The 10,063-nt window shown below is 40.1% G+C and overlaps 1 long non-coding RNA gene across 1 annotated transcript; it reads right to left on the bottom strand.

The window, feature by feature from the left end:
• Nucleotides 1-820: 820 nt before the first annotated feature.
• On the bottom strand, nucleotides 821-4,069 carry LOC138988279 (uncharacterized). The gene is made up of 3 exons (XR_011464596.1): nucleotides 4,009-4,069; nucleotides 2,351-2,458; nucleotides 821-864 (listed from the first exon to the last, which is right to left on the bottom strand). It is a non-coding gene; the product is annotated as an uncharacterized lncRNA (long non-coding RNA).
• Between the last annotated feature and the right edge of the window lie 5,994 nt (nucleotides 4,070-10,063).

The raw sequence follows: 10,063 nt of genomic DNA, 5'->3' as shown, positions 1-10,063 counted from the left end.
TTACTGTTTTATTATCAATTTTGGGGGTCAAAAAGGCACAACTGCTCTCTCCCTTCAACAAAAGAAAACCCCCTTGAATCTCTGTGGAAGGTTTGCTCTACTAATTCATGGGAAGTCACACCTGGTTCTTCTGATGTCTCATTTCTGTTTAACAGGCGTATCCCTGAATTTCATCTCTCTTATAGAAGTCTTCCTCAGCGTTCTTTGTCACTTGCTTCACCTGGAATCTCCCTCTTTCTTTTCTTCCCGTATCAGTTCTGCAGATGTGTTTTCACGCTCTCCTTACCATGTGATGAATGGTATCTATCACTTTTTTTGCTTGTTTATTTTAAAGGAGTCCAGGGCCTCCCCATTGACTCAGTGGGGGAAAGATTCCACGTGCAATGCAGGAGGCACAGGAGATGCAAGTTCAATTCCTGGGTCGGGAAGATCTCCTGGAGGAGGAAATGGCATCCCACTCCAGTATTCCTGCCTGAGAAATCCCATGGACAGAGGAGCCTGGTGGGTTACAGTCCATGGGGTTGCAAAGAGTTGGACGTAACTAAGCGAGCACACGCACATACACACACACACATACACACACACATATACATTTACCATTTGAAAAAATTTGAAGTATAGTTATCTTACAATGTTGTGTTAGCTTCATGTGTACAGCAAAGTGATTCCGTTATCACTATCAGTTTTTGAGCTTTTACTAATTCTTACTCTTTTTTTGTTATAGGTTACACAATTGATACATTTGTTACACACAGTATTGAGCACAGCTTTGAGTAACTTGTCTTTCCATTCTTTTCAACATAGGAAAAGAGAAATTCAGATACTTGCCATCGAGCCTTGTTCTCCTGGTTTCCCTGGCTCACCCTTAAAAAAGAATAATGATAATTTTATTAATGCCATAAACAGCACAAACCAATGTCAATCTTTTTTTTTTTTGTCTTTTTCACAATATCCACTGGGGATTGAGAATGTAAATATATACTTCTCAGGCTAAAGAGAGGAATGCAAACATAATGAAATTTAAAGAGTACTGAAGTTCTTTCTTCAAATGCATTTTATAAACATTTTAAGATTTAATATGATGACTCTATGTTACTTACTGCAGAAATTTAATAACTATGCCAAGAAGGTTTTCTAAATAAAACTAGTAGGAGTGATTATATTGTAAAGCAGCTATGGCTTTCTCTATCTTTTGGGGTTTCATCCTGAGAAAAAGTGAGACCTTAGAAGACAGTTTTAAGATGAAACCTCTATCTCTGATGGTCCGGTGAAAGCAGTCCTAACAACCAGAAAATTATGCTGAAAGTCAACTTCATTCATAAGACAAATTTACCGCAGCTTTTGGAGAGGGGGTTGTCTCAGAAAAGGTTTAAGGTACCCTATATTCACATAAATAAATATGCAAATATAAAAATTAAATATGCCAAACATTAATGACTATGGCAGACGTTTTTCTTTTTTGGTTACCTTTATTTTCAATTTTTTCTATTTGTGGATTAATATTTTATTATTACCTTTGTACTGTGAAAACACTAATGAAGATAAGTTAAAGCAATATATTAAATAAATAGTTTAATTCAGCAATAAACCTAAACTTCTGGTCCAAAAGTCGTAAGTGTACAAATTTTTTTACCTTTTCCATTATTTCTTTAAATCGCTGACTTGCCTCTACAAAACTAAATCATTTATCTGATGTCTTGTGTTACTCTATTATTGACACTTCACCAATCTAACTAAGTACTGAGTAAATTAGTACTTAGATCAAAGTATTGAGATGGCTAAGTTATTTCTATTCATAAGCTTCACATACAAAGGATAAAGGATATTCAAATAGTAAATGCTGTTGTTTTAACCATTAATTTCACTGTTTTATTAGCAATTACTTGCAAAGGATTAAACATTAGAATGATTTATCTCTTTTACTTTCTGTAAATTGCATACGACTTTATTGTCTCTGTTTTGGTCCTTTGGGATGTTACCAATCTCCCGTCTAGTTTTTCAAGCCAGTCTTCCACTTAAACCAAAGGTTTTGAGGTCCTCCGTGGCAGTCAGGACACATGTGATCAGGCATCTCTACCCGCAGGCTTCTTGAGGCTTACCTGAACACCAGGTCAGTCGCTGTTTCCAGGCCTCTCCTGTGGTTTGCATGGGTGCCCAGTGGGTTGAGTGTGGAGCAGAATCTTGTTGGCAGTGGCTTCTCTGACCGGTGACTTTCCTATCATCCCAGTTCCCTCAACCGACTCCACTCACCTGACCTCCACCAGCCCCTCGTCCCCAACTCCATCCCAATTCTCAGCACTTCAAAGGAAACAAAACCAGTGAGAACAACGGATCCAAAAAAGCAACTCACGGGCATGCCTGGCATTCCGCGGGGGCCATCCTTCCCTGTGTCCCCAGGCGGCCCTCTTGGGCCCGGTGGGCCCGGAGGGCCTGGCGGCCCAGCCTGACCTTGGTCACCCTGCAGTGCAGAAGGGGACAGACCAACAATAACTGTGAGAGATAAAGACCCAGGTCTTCTTTTCAACACTTTAAATTTGTATTATCTAATCCATGTTTATACTATAAAAAGAACCCGAACAACCAGAAACGTAAAGCCTGTAGGCAATTTGCCTGCCAGCAGGAAGCAAATAAATATTCATGCTGGGTGAGCTGAGTAGACACTGTTGAAATCAAAGCTCAGGAACCAGCACTCTCAGCTCTTGGAAGTAGTGTGTACGTTATCATTATATCAGAGCTGGCGGAAAACCTCTGCATAACTTTATCCATGACAATGCTGCATCGGTTATATTCACCTTGCTTAATAAAATGGCTGCATTTATAATTGGACAAATATCTACTTTTTCATAACTTATAAAATTTGACACACAAGGCTCTAGTCATGCTGAGAAATAATTTATACATTTCTAAAGCTAGAGAGCTTAGAAACTGGATCTATTGCTGGATATAATTTTTAAGCTGTTTTCCTTTTTCTTCATTTAAGAAAAAATTAGATAGACTTTCTATACCTTTTGCTTTGGGTATTTTCATATACATTTCAAACAAATGCAGCTCATGAAACATAATTTCGCTGTAGTATATTTTAAAATAAATACCCACCATCCACACCCCACCCATGAAAGATAAATAGTTAAGCAACAGTATACAGAGTAAAAATTGAATGTAAAGGAGAAATCCAACTTGAGCAAGAATAAGCACTACCTTAATCAGGCGGCGTTTAATGAGCTGCTGATCAGCAGAGAGAAACCCATGATTGATTTTAGGAAACACCATCTGATCAGTCAGGTGAGGTCAAAGGTTGGAGTTCAGAGGTGAGAGAGTTGAAGAATAGGCATCAGAAGACCCCAAGAAAGAAATAAAGATACACGCATTAGACTTATAATAACCATCCAGAAAAACAGAACTGGTACTTGTGTCTGACATTGGACCCTCTGGCTCTTCTTGAAAGAACCATAACCCTGAAATGGGGTGGTGAAACCAGATTTTTGGTTAGAAATGAATCTTTCTTTGTTTGCTGTGGGTGTTGGGTCTTTTTAAACATTGTATATAGCGAAGCAGGTAACCTCGAGTCACCTGTACTCCGAGCAGAAAGTCCAGAGACAAAGTGCCAGTTCAAATTCTGTCAGATTCATCAACCAGCATAATGTGGCATGAACGCGACTGTCACGTTATTGATGCCCAAAGTCCAGAGTATTTAGGATTATCTGATGTACTGAAAGCTTTCACAGAGCATGGTGATGCATGCCAATCAGACTACCAGGGCATGGCACAGCCTATGAGAGCTTGCCTGCCTTTCTTCGACTTCAATATCCTCCCCTCTTTCGGGGTCAAGAGTCTCCTTTTTAATATACATGTGATCTCACTGATGGAGGTGAGGTCCTGGATGCCCGATGACCTGCTGTGCGGGATGGAAGGGAGTGACTGGACTCGGCAAGCCAGTTGAGCTGTTCTTGCTCACTCTTATGCTGATTGCGGGCTCTGACCGAGCAGCCATGGGTGCCAACCACAAACCTTGACGGTGAGGATCTGATTACTGTGCAGAGCGGCAACTGTGGGGAAGCCTGGCAGACCCTATGGACAGGGCACAGCAGCAAAACAACACGACACAAAACGTCACACAGACATTCCACCGGTGGACATACAAAACAAGCACGCACCTAAAGCCACCCCATCCCGGCTGTAAGTCTTGCCTTGTTGACACACCCTAAACAAAGTCAGACACAGGGGGTCCCCAGGCCAAGCATTCCTTCAAGGGAATGGTCAACTAGAGAACTCAGGTCCACTGGGATTCCACGTATATACTCAACATTTCTGGACTCTTACATATAAAATGTTAGTACAGAATGGAGGTAACTACAGACTCTGTTACGAACACAACACTGTAATTTCCTTCTACTGGAATTCTGTTTACAACTCAGGATACACATGTATTAAATCTTTTTCTGGACAACAGTGAACAGAATTTTGCAGTCAGATCAGACGTATTCCTCCAAATAACTGCAGTATGCCTCACAAAATATAGTCTTACCACCCACATATCAAAATTTCTCTCTCCGATCTTATGATGACTCTCAGGTCTTTCCTGTCTCAGGAATGCCTGCAGAGGTGGTGGATGGAAATCTGTCTCTTATAACATGCGGATTTCGTGTCAGGGGGATTTATGGTCACACTCTGCAGTAATTGCTTCTGTCACGTAACTTTTCCAAGAGAACTTGACAGTTCACACACCCCCCTGAAGCAGAAAAGTGGTTTTGAATTCCGTAACAGAGGAGAGCAAGGGAGGGATGCTTTGAACGGCCTGAACTTTACTAGCTTGTACTAATTTGTCTTCACAGGCTTTATCAATTGGGTAGGTCTGAGAGAGAAATTTTGCCTGTGTTCGATTTCTTTTTCAATGACACGGGACACCAGAGGCTTGTATTCCAATTTTTTTCCCACACAGAATGCGTTTACCATACAAAAAGCAAACAACAACCACAATATTTGGCCTTGAGCGTCTGCAAGATTCCTTCCTAGGTTTATGCCTCACTCTCCCCACTTCCCACCCAAATCTATTTTAAGGATATTTTTGGGGAAAAGCCAGACATTTTCTAGTTTTTAAATTTTATTAGTTTGGGTATATTTTCTCCCCTATTTCCCCTTATTAGAAATCTTTTTCTCTTAAGAGAGCCAGTAAAATTATGTTTGTAGTCTGAGACAGCTCTTCAGCCCTAATGCCTTTGGTTCTCCTTCTTTAAGAGCTGGGGCTTCTGAGGAGGCAAAGTCGAGGACATTGCATCGCTTTTGCCAAATCCTTTCCAATAAGGTTATTGGGTGGCTGGGTAGTTTCAGGGTGACCCATAGCCTCTTTTTGTTCTCCTCAAGTAAAAGTTCTTTAAACATAGACTCTTCACAAATTCAGCAATGCTACGAGTTGGAAAACAGATGTGTACAATTTGCTTTTGTTTTACTATGGAATATGAGTTTAAAATGTTATTAGATGGTTACGTGCCAGCATCTTTCCATCTGTGACTCATTAGCCCTATATTACACAGTCAGAATTTTATATATAAACCTCATATTTATGTAACAAAGAACAAAAACAGATACAAACAAGAAGTCTATGAGGGATCGGAATCTTGATTAGTGGCGATAAATCATAGTGTCACTTGAAACGGGATTATCTAACAAAAATAATTTAAAATTAAAAAACCTTTTTAACAGCACACATGGTAAATCTTACAAATGTTTTGAAATTTGCATGTATAAATAAGTCACTTTTTTTACTCATATCTGAACATGACCAGCTTGCTGTTTGATTATATTTTCTAAATGCTTACCAACAAAGCATTAAGTTTTAGAACTTAGTTTGGTTTCCAGTTGCCAGTAAGATCTAAAGAGAGAAGTGGATAGGTGATTCCCATCTCAGACCCTTTTTCTCAAACAGAAAATCTCTGTTTGAGGAAGCTGGTTATATATTCCTCAATCATCTTAACTGTGGACACACTGCCAATTAGGTGCTTAAAACAACATTTAAAAGATTTCATTAGCAAGCTAGCCAAAAGGACTTCAGGAGCTTACATGCAGTGAAGTAGAAAAGAGACAGGTGGACAATTCTCATGAATTCTAACAACAAACTCACGGCCTGGGCTACAATATCCTAGGACTCTGTGTGTTTCAAACTGGGATAAAGCTTAACCAAGATCACGATGAGAGTTTCCTGTGAAGAGCTTAAAGACAATAATAAATGTGGTGCCTCTTCCTTAAGACTCAATTTTAATGAATGGTAATTTTTTTTTTTTTTTTGGTTGTGGCGCTTGCAGGATCTTAGTTCCCTGACCAGGGATTGAACCCATGCCTCCTGCAGTGGAACTGTGGAGTCCCAACCACTGGATTGCCAGGGAATTCCCAATGGTAAGTAATTTGAAACATTTTGAAATAAAGCAAAGGTTGACATAATATGGGGTAGAATGTAACCCTGGCACAAAACTTTAAAACAATGTTACCACTGGACAGTGGTAAAGAGCCTGATCTCACAGGGGAGACCCCCAGGTCACACAGGCACCCTGGGCTGACCCTGCTTCCTGCAGGAGGTCCTTGGAGGGCGAGTCTGAAAGCACTGGTGCCGAGTGCCTGTCTGCACACCCAGGCTTCGTGTGACCACAACTGCTAGGCCGCCCTAGCTGTTCACAGAGAGGGCACTTTAGCATTACACATGCCGTTCTGCCACAGTATCATTACTTACAGGCCTTTTTAAATAAATGGAATGGACATATTTCACTTGATTTTACATCTCAGAAAATTTGCCTGGTACACAGATGGTTTGAGTGGGTGTGGAAAGAAAAAATCTGTCTCCAGAAAAACATGGAGAAAGAGCCCAGGAATCAGCTGAAATACTGAAATAATTTGTACTCATTTTCACCCCCAAAGATTTTGAGTGCTTAAGAAATTGGATACACAAGAGTATAAAACTACTTTTTAAAACCCATTTTCCTGGGCATAAAGACTTAGACAACTTCATGAATCTTCCCCACATTCTGTGAAGAAGGTCACCAACCAGGACTAGGGTTCAGATTCCGTTACAGGAGGAACTCTCTCCCCCTTCATTGCCTTCTAGAAGGAAAGATGCTGGCCTGCCCCAGAGGGATGGAGGGCAAATACATACTTCATAAGAAATGCTTCTAACTACTTGGAAGCCATTAAATACAAGATGCTATTGTCATTTTTATTGTGTACTCAGTAAGGATGAGTGTTATGTGATTACATTATACTGAGAAAATTTTGTGTTTTGTCAAAAGTATGCAATAAGGCAATGATAGAGCCAGAAACTTAATCTAGGAATTCTGATTCAGACTTTGTCATCATGAAATTTACATGTTTATAATTTCTCTCTACTGGTTTTATAGTTTAAATATCAGAAAGCTGAAAAACTGACTAACATGCAGCAATATTTAAGAAGCATTTACTGAGTGCCTCCTGTGTAGTCTCCACTGTGCTAGGCCCTGGGGATTGCATGGTGAGTAAGACCCCAAGCTCATTGGGTTTAATGTGTAGTGGGGAAATAGGGAAAAATAAGTGGGCAGAAAAGATAGGAAGTGCTAACCATTATGATGGAGACATGTAGAGACTGCAAAGGAAATAAGATGTGCACCTAACAGTCAGTTGGCAGAGTCATGGAAGACTGGTGAATGAGGGCTCAGGGGTTGGCAGAGCCATAATAAAATCAAAGACAGGATGATCATTTAGGAAAATGTTACAGGCTTCCCTGGTGGCTCAGATGGGAAAGAATCCACCTGCAATGCAGGAAACCTGGATTTGATCTCTGGGTTGGGAAGATCCTCTACAGAAGAGAATGGCAACCTACTCCAGAATTCTTCCCTGGAGAATCCTATGGACAGAGGAGCCTAGCAGGCTATAGTCCACAGGGTCACAAAGAGTCGGACATGACTGAGTGACTAAGAATGCACAGTAGTCTAGTTGAGGGGCTATGTTCTAGAACTAGAGGAGGACAAATTCATAGTTTCATGTGATTTAAGGAGGTAAGACTCACGAGACTTGTAGCTTCGCTGAGAACATGCAGAGAAGATGGAGGAGTAGAGTCCTATGTCGCTACCGTGAGCAACAGGAGGATGGTAGAGGGAATACTAGAAGGAAGCAGGTAGTTGGTTTCGAATGATGAATTCAGTTAGATGGCTGAATTTGAAGTGTTTATGGACAGCCAAGCAGCAGCAGTTGGATATGCATATAAAATATTCAGGAGAGAGGTAGGAATTCAAGTCACAGGGCTATGTGAAGTCGCTTAAAGAGGGGGTAGAGAGAATAGACCTAGGGAGGAACCTTTGGAAAGACTTCAATTTAAGGGATGAACAGAGGAAGAGGCAACTACAAATAGAATTAATAAAAAGTGGTTGTAGAAACAGGAAGAATAGGAACTCTTCTAACAAAAATTCTGAACAGGCAGATGACTCAAAATGGCATACACATATACTTGACTCCACTGTTTACTGCATCATTAAATAAATGACCCATAGTAAGAGCAGGCTAACAATGGCCAATATTACTAATGATAAATGCTCACTAATAAGCACAAGGGAATGTCTGTGAGGTTGTAGATGTCTGGAGGAAAATATTAACAATTATGTTAATTATAAAGGTGGTCAAGGGGGCCTCATAGCAAATTTTTAGGAACAAATGATAAATGTTATGCTGAAAAATGAGAAACTCCGAGTATCTCCATAATGTAAATAGTATCATAATTGTTTACCCAAAGCATATCATGCATTGCAGCATAACCATTATAGTGGGTATGTGAGCAGCATAAATAAAGACAAATATTCCTATAAGTTGATAAAATGATTTCTAGCTAAGAGAGACCAGATGGGGAAATATTATAATAGAATGCAAAAATATTTAGGTAAAAGAATTACTTTAGTTTAACAGCAGGAACTCTTAGAAGGCTAAATAAGGGAAAAATTAAAAGAAAGAAATTTGCTGGTAAATCATTCCATATTGTAGTAGATGGTATAATCTGTCTGAATAGAAAAATCAGCTGTATGAAGCTAGAGAACTAAAATAATTCTTTGAACAACCAAATAAAATGAGCATCAGAGCCTGTGAAAATCAGTATTTATAGCTGGCTGAAAAAGACTGTCTTATGATAATTATTGAAAGAGCTAGCTTTCCATAGTTAAATAAAATATTTGGCTCAGAATATTAATATTTGTTTTTTATAGGTACTCTAAATTCTATGCTATTGTTCAGTTCAGTTCAGTTCAATTCAGTTGCTCAGTCGTGTCTGACTCTTTGCGACCCCATGAATCGCAGCACGCCAGGCCACCCTGTCCATCACCAACTCCCAGAGTTCACTCAAACTCATGTCCATCGAGTCGGTGATGCCATCCAGCCATCTCATCCTCTGTAGTCCCCTTTTCCTCCTGCCCCCAATCCCTCCCAGCATCAGAGTCTTTTCCAATGAGTCAACTCTTCGCATGAGGTGGCCAAAGTATTGGAGTTTCAGCTTTAGCATCAGTCCTTCCAAAGAACACCCAGGACTGATCTCCTTTAGAATGGACTGGTTGGATCTTCTTGCAGTTCAAGGGGCTCTCAAGAGTCTTCTGCAACAGCACACTTTAAAAGCGTCAATTCTTCGGTGCTTAGCTTTCTTCATAGTCCAACTCTCACATCCATACATGACCACTAGAAAAACCATAGCCTTGACTAGATGGACCTTTGTTGGCAAAATAATGTCTCTGCTTTTCAATATGCTATCTAGGTTGGTCATAACTTTCCTTCCAAGGAGTAAGTGTCTTTTAATTTCATGGCTGCAGTCACCATCTGCAGTGATTTTGGAGCCCAAAAATATAAAGTCTGACACTGTTTCCACTGTTTCCCCATCTATTTCCCATGAAGTGATGGGACCAGATGCCATGATCTTCATTTTCTGAATGTTGAGCTTTAAGCCAACTTTTTCACTCTCCTCCTTCACTTTCATCAAGAGGCTTTTTAGTTCCTTTTCACTTTCTGCCATAAGGGTGGTGTCATCTGCATATCTGAGGTTATTGATATTTCTCCCTGCAATCTTGATTCC

Source organism: Bos mutus, chromosome 6 (assembly GCF_027580195.1).
Source record: "Bos mutus isolate GX-2022 chromosome 6, NWIPB_WYAK_1.1, whole genome shotgun sequence".
NCBI lineage: Eukaryota > Metazoa > Chordata > Mammalia > Artiodactyla > Bovidae > Bos > Bos mutus.
This window is presented reverse-complemented; position numbering and strand designations above follow the sequence as displayed.